This window comes from Rhinoraja longicauda, chromosome 40 (assembly GCF_053455715.1).
Source record: "Rhinoraja longicauda isolate Sanriku21f chromosome 40, sRhiLon1.1, whole genome shotgun sequence".
In the NCBI taxonomy this organism is placed as follows: domain Eukaryota; kingdom Metazoa; phylum Chordata; class Chondrichthyes; order Rajiformes; family Arhynchobatidae; genus Rhinoraja; species Rhinoraja longicauda.
Window position 1 is genome coordinate 13,898,929 of NC_135992.1, and position 7,394 is coordinate 13,906,322.

Consider the following 7,394-nt stretch of genomic DNA (forward strand, 5'->3'; position numbering starts at 1 on the left):
CTGACACCCGCACTAATCAAGAATCTGTCTATCTCTGCCTTAAAAATATCCACTGACTTGACCTCCACAGCCCTCTGTGGCAGTGAATCCCACAGATTCACCACCCTCTGACTAAAGAAATTCCTCCTCATCTCCTTCCAAAACAAACGTTCTTTATTTCTGAGGACAGGCAGTAAACGCATTTCTGGGGAAACGGACCTCGGGTGCTGCCTGTACGGAGTTTGTACGTTCTCCCCGTGACCCGCGTTTGTTTTCTCCGGGTGCTCCGGTTTCCTCCCACACTCCAAAGACGTGCCGGTTTGTAGGTTAACTGGCTTCCGCAAAATTGTCAATTGTCCCTAGTGTGTGTAGGATAGTGTTAGTGTGCAGGGATCGCTGGTCGGCGCGGACTAATGCCGTATCTCTAAGGTCTAAACTCAGGTCTGCTAGCCCAAGCTAAGAAAACGACACAGAGTGCTGGAGTAACTCAGCGGGTCAGGCAGCATCTGTGGAGAACATGGATCGGTGACGTTTCACAGAGTGCTGGAGTAACTCAGTGGGTCAGGCAGCATCTGTGGAGAACATGGATCGGTGACGTTTCGGGTCGGGGTCAGGATGGAACCCGGGTCTCCGGCGCTGTGAGACTGCAGCTCTACCCTAGCGCCACCGAGCAGCCGGGTTACTCCAGCACTTTGTGTCTTTCTTTGGCATAAAGCAGCATCAGCAGTTCCTTGTTATCACATTCATCCTTCAGAGCCCCATATCTGAGGAAGGATGTGCCGGCCCTGGAGAGGGTCCAGAGGAGGTTAACGAGAACGATCCCAGGAATGAGTGGGTTAACACACGATGGGCGTTTTTTTCGGCACTGGGCCTGTACTCGCTGGAGTTTAGAAGGATGAGGGGGGACCTCATAGAAACTTACCGAATAGTGAAAGGCCCAGATAGAGTGGATGTGGAGAGGATGTTTACACTAGTGGGAGAGTCTAGGACCAGAGGGCACAGCCTCAGGATTAAAGGACGTACTGTATATTTAGAAAGGTGAGGAAGAATTTCTTTAGTCAGAGGGCGGTGAATCTGTGGAGTTCTTTGCCACAGACGGCTGTGGAGGCCAAGTCAGTGGGTATTTTTAAAGCAGAGATAGATAGATTCTTGATTAGTGCGGGTGTCAGGGGTTATGGGGAGAAGGCAGGAGAATGGGGTTGGGAGGGAGAGATAGATCGGCCATGATTGAATGGCGGAGTGGGCTTTGATGGGCCGAATGGCCTAATTCTGCTCCAATAACCTCTGAACATGGAGCTGGCAAGGACTTGAGTGGAGCTCAGTTTCACGGAAAAAAAATGTTTCCGTTCGTCGCGTTTGTTTGTTTGAACAAGGGAAGTGCTTTTCCTGAGGCTTTTCCAACATTCCTGACTCAATGTATTCAAGGGTGAGTTAGGTGTAGCTCCTAGGGCTAACGGAATCAACGCATGTGGGGAGAACGCAGGTGCCGATTCCGGATGATCGGCCGTGAGTGGATCGAAAGGGCGCAGTAGGCTTGATGGGCCGAATGGCCCAATTCTGCTCCCATCACTTGAGAGCCTGATGGGCTGATGAATTCCTCCAGCCAGCGGCCAAGGTAGCAGCAGCCACTCCATCTGAGAAGTGAAGGGGAGAAGGGGGTGGGGGCAAAGTGATTAGCATTGAATGGCGGTGCTGGCTCGAAGGGCTGAATGGCCTACTCCTGCACCTATTGTCTATTGTCTATTCCCCCCCCCCCCCCCCCCCGGGTGGAACGAAGGGACCATTTCTGCGCTGCACTGTATCTCTGAACCACAACCCAAAAGAGACCGCCCATCGTGGAACGGGGCAGAGATTCCCGGGAGGCACAAGGAACTGCAGGTGCCAGAGCACTTGAGAAGACCAAAAAAAAAACCGCAGTCCCTCCAGCGCGTGGAGAATACCTGCTGCGATAAATCCTCAGCAGCACAAGACCCAAAATGTCGCCCATTCCTTCCGTCCAGAGAAGCTGCCTGACCCGCTGAGTTACTCCGGCAATTTGTGTCCGCCTTTCGTCCTTTGTCTTGCGTGCCACACACAAGGTATGCAAAGAGCCGCCACGTCAAGGGCGCCGCAAGGTCACAAAGGATGGAAACATAGAAAATAGGATGCAGGAGGAGGCCCTTCGGCCCTTCGAGCCGGCACCCGCCATTCATTGTGATCATGGCTGATCGTCCACAATCAATAACCCGTGCCCGCCTTCTCCCCATATCCTTTGATTCCACTAGCCCCTAGAGCTCTATCCAACTCTAATCAATGTAGTCACCAATTGTGCCTCTCTATTCTCACTGTGGACCCCCCCCCCCCCCCTCTTTGTTCTCTCGGCGGCCCCCCACACACAAGAAGGGACCATTTAGCCGACACTGCCCAAGTCCCGTAATAATTCTTGCCATTCAGCGCGTCCGCCTTTGGAGTTAATTTAGTTTCGTTTCGGTTTCGCTTGTAGATACAGCGCCGAAACAGCACGTCCTTTCGGCCCGCCGGGTCCGCGCCGACCAGCACGCCACCGCCATCTTGGACACGCACGCGGGACAATTTACGTTTGCAGCAAGCCGATGATTAACTGGCAAACCTGCAGGTCTTCGGATTGCGGGAGGAAACCGGAGTGCCTGGAGAAAACCCACTCGGGTCACGGGAAGAACGTGCAAACTCCGTACGGACAGGCAGCAGGATCGGACCCGGGTCTCTGGCGCTACAAGGCAGCAACTCTACCGCTGTTCAAGTTGGGTCTTGTGCTGCCGTTAATGGTGTCCATCTCCGGATTATCAGAGTTCCACTTTACCTTCTCCAGCCTTAGAGGGATTACAGAGAAGGTTCGTCAGATTGATCCCTGGGATGGCAGGACTTTCTTATGAAGAAAGACTGGATAGACTCGGCTTGTACTAGCTGGAATTTAGAAGATTGAGGGGGGATCTTATTGAAACATATAAAATTCTTAAGGGGTTGGACAGGCTAGATGCAGGAAGATTGTTCCCGATGTTGGGGAAGTCCAGAACCAGGGGTCACAACTTAAGGATAAGGGGGAAGTCTTTTAGGACCGAGATGAGAACGTTTTTTTTCACACAGAGAGTGGTGAATCTGTGGAATTCTCTGCCACAGAAGGTAGTTGAGGCCAGTTCATTGGCTATATTTAAGAGGGAGTTAGATGTGGCCCTTGTGGCTAAAGGGATCAGGGGGTATGGAGAGAAGGCAGGTACGGGATACTGAGCTGGATGATCAGCCATGATCATATTGAATGGCGGTGCTGGCTCGAAGGGCCGAATGGCCTACTCCTGCACCTATTTTCTATGTTTCTATGTTTCTCCTGATGGAGGGCAAGGTGGGTTGCTGGCCCCCTAGATTATCCATCTGTTCGACTTTGCTCGACAAATTTTCTTTGGAGACAGCACGTCATTGTTAAATCCGGACGCTGTCTGGTGTTTTTCTTTCTTCCAGTTTGTTTTCTTGTTGACTTACGGATTCAGAGTCTCACAAAGGCTCTTTCAGTCTGTGGACCACAGAGCGACATTCCTGGGAACCCACTTCCTGATAATATATTGGACCATGTGGAACATATTTTCATTCTTACGCGGGGAATTACCATATTTCCCCTACTACCTGGAAACCTCCAGTGATGTTTAAATTCAACCCAGGTTTTCGACTTTTTCTAAACTCGGGCTAAGGCCACTGGATTCAGAGATGTGGGTAGTGAGGACGCTGGTCTACACCGAAGATAGACACAAAATGCCGGAGTAACTCAGCGGGACAGGCAGCATCTCTGGAGAGAAGGAATGGGTGACGTTTCTGGCCGAGACCATTCTTCAGACCTGTTCTGAGAACTGTTTGTGTTCTCTGAGTACCTCTCTGCAGTTCCTTCCTACGAAACACTCTAAATGCAGCCTCACCAGCGTCTTGTTTAGTTTAGTTTCGAGATACAGCGCGGAAACAGGCCCTTCGGCCCACCGAGTCCGTGCCGACCAGCGATCCCCGCACACTAACATCATCCTACACACACTGGGGACAATTTACAATTTTTACCGAAGCCAATTAACCTACGAACCCGCACGTCCTTGGAGAGTGGGAGGAAACCGGAGCGCCCGGAGAAAACCCACGCGGGTCACGGGGAGAACGCGCAAACTCCGTACAGGCAGCGCCCGTAGTCGGGATCGAACCCGGGTCTCTTGCGCTGTGAGGCAGCAACTCTACCGCTGCGCCACCGTGTCACATATATAAATGTATGATATATAATATATAATGTCGAAGAGAAACTGAGAACGTGGGGATGGAAGGCGTGATTCCAGACCATCAAGGGTGTCATTTGATGAGGCATTGGAATCTTAGGTTCAGCTGAAAGAAAATCTTTTATTGTGTCAGTAAAAAAGATCACACCTCTTGCAGGCTTTCCCGTCACGGTTAACAGCCAAAGAAATATTTCTAGTGGAGGCTGGTCGTCGCACAAACGGTAACGTGCACGGTGGCGCAGCGGTAGAGTTGCCGCCTCACGGCGCCAGAGACCCGGGTTCCATCCCGACCACGGGCGCTGTCTGTATGGGCGACACGGTGGCGCAGCGGTAGAGTTGCTGCCTTACAGCGAATGCAGCGCCGGAGACCCGGGTTCGATCCTGACCACGGGCGCTGTCTGTACGGAGTTTGTACGTTCTCCCCGTGACCTGCGTGGGTTTTCTCCGAGATCTTCGGTTTCCTCCCACACTCCAAAGACGTGCGGGTTTGTAGGTTAATTGGCTTCTGTATATTGACCCCCAGTGTGTGCCGGGTATGAGACTGGGAGAACATAGAACTGGTTTCTTCTTCTTCGGACTGAGAGTCAGGGGTGAGGGAGTCCAGAACCATGAGCCACAATTTAAGAATAAGGGGTAGGCCATTTAGAACGGAGACGAGGAAAAACTTTTTCAGTCAGAGAGTTGTGAATCTGTGGAATTCTCTGCCTCAGAAGGCAGTGGAGGCCAATTCTCTGAATGCATTCAAGAGAGAGCTGGATAGAGCTCTTAAGGATAGAGGAGTCAGGGGGTGTGGGGAGAAGGCAGGAACGGGGTACTGATTGAGAATGATCAGCCATGATCACATTGAATGGCGGTGCTGGCTCGAAGGGCCGAATGGCCTCCTCCTGCACCTATTGTCTATTGTCAATGTTCATACCGCTGGGGTGTGAGCTGCCCAAGCGAAATATGAGGTGCTGTTCCTCCAATTTGCGCTGGGCCTCACTCTGACAGTGGAGGAGGCCCAGGACGGAGAGGTCAGTGTGGGAACGGGAGGGGGGGGTTAATGTGTGTCGGAAGGAACTGCAGATGGTGGTTTACACCAAAGATGGGCACGGGTGAGCTGAGATCCCCCCCGGTGCAGGAGTTCGATCGCCCCGACGCGGATGGCCAAGGTCGTCCCGTCAACGGGAGGCTTGAGGCCCCCGACTGCTGGAGGACAAAGAAGGGAAGAAGATTGAAGAAGATTTTCCGCCTTCCATCACAGTGAGGAATGTGGAGGAGTCACTGTGGTGGATGTTCATGTTAACATGTGCTTTGCGTGTCCTGTTGCTTTTTACTGTTATGACTGTGTGGCAAATGAAATCCCTCATATGTTGCAAAACACACTTGGCTAATAAAGCATGAGTCTGAGTAAAATGCTGGAGTAACTCAGCGGGACAGGCAGCATCTCTGGAGAGATGAAATTGATGGCTTTTCGGGGCGAGGCCCAGTCTCTCCAGAGATGTTACCTGTCCCACCGAGTTACTCCAGCTTTTTGTGTCTATCTTCAATGACCTCTCCATATGTAGCAAAACACTGGTGCCTCTGGTCACTGCTAAACACTTGAGTTTAGTTCTGGGTTTAGCAAGCACGGTGGCGCAGCGGTAGAGTTGCTGCCTTACAGCGCTTGCAGCGCCGGAGACCCGGGTTCGATCCCGACTACGGGTGCTGTCTGTACGGAGTATGCAGCGCAGGTTTACCAGGTTAATTCCTGGAATGGCGGGACTGTCGTATGTTGAAAGACTGGAGCGACTAGGCTTGTATACACTGGAATTTAGAAGGATGAGAGGAGATCTTTTCGAAACGTATAAGATTATTAAGGGGTTGGACACGTTAGAGGCAGGAAACATGTTCCCAATGTTGGGGGAGTCCAGAACAAGGGGCCACAGTTTAAGAATAAGGGGTCGGCCATTTAGAACTGAGATGAGGAAAAACTTTTTTAGTCAGAGAGTTGTGAATGTGTGGAATTCTCTGTCTCAGAAGGCAGTGGAGGCCAATTCTCTGAATACATTCAAGAGAGACCTAGAGAGAGCTCTTAAGGATAGCGGAGTCAGGGGGTATGGGGAGAAGGCAGGAACGGGGTACTGATTGAGAATGATCAGCCATGATCACATTGAATGGCGGTGCTGGCTCGAAGGGCCGAATGGCCTCCTCCTGCACCTATTGTCTATTGTACGTTCTCCCCGTGACCTGCGTGGGTTTTCTCTGAGAACTTCGGTTTCCTCCCACACTCCAAAGACGTGCAGGTTTGTAGGTTAATTGGCTTGGGTTTGTATACTTGGTATAATTGTAAATTGTCCCTGGTGGGTGTAGGATAGTGTTAGTGTGCGGGGATCGCTGGATAGTGTTAGTGCGCGGGGATCGCTGGTCGGCGCGGACCCGGTGGGCCGAAGGGCCTGTTTCCGCCCTGTATCTCTAAACTAAACTAAAACGCAAGCGGGGTTTGTGTAGGCCGAGGCGGACTGGCAGCTTTACATGCTGCCCTGGGTTCCTGGCTCAGATGGCTTGTGGTTCCTGGTGTACATAGCTGTGGAGGAATGTTTTCTGCTGGCTGGCAGTGTCTCACGTCCAGAGGGCGGAGCTGCAAAACTGGAGCCCGGCCTTGTTAATATAACACTCCAGCACTGGAACAATGTCCTTGCCGAACACCATGCCAAGTCAACCTGAGTTAAACCCAGTTCGGAATGAAAACTTGAAGTCAAGAAACTTGAAATTCAAGTTTTCGATTCAGGACTGAAAATGGCCTACAGTGTCAGGGCCCCACGGTTCCATCCTGACCCCAGGCGTACTACTTTGTGTGGAGTTTGCACGTTCTCTCCGGGACCGCGTGGGTTTCTTCAGGGTGCTCCGGTTTCCTCCCACGTCCCAAAGGCTTGCAAGTTTGGAGGTGCATCTGTAAATTGCCCCCTAGTGTGGAGGGAGTGGACGAGAAAGTGGGATAGCAGATAAATCGGTAAGTTGGGCCGAAGGACGTGTTTCCACAGGTAACTCTGATCCTTCCACCACAGGTGCTGTCCGACATGCTGCTTTTTGGTTTTATTTTAGATTACCAGCATCCGCCATTTTGATTTTTCGTTATTTCTTTTTACAGGGCTGTACGGTAGGGCGCAGTGGTAGAGACGCAGCGTATCATACGGTATC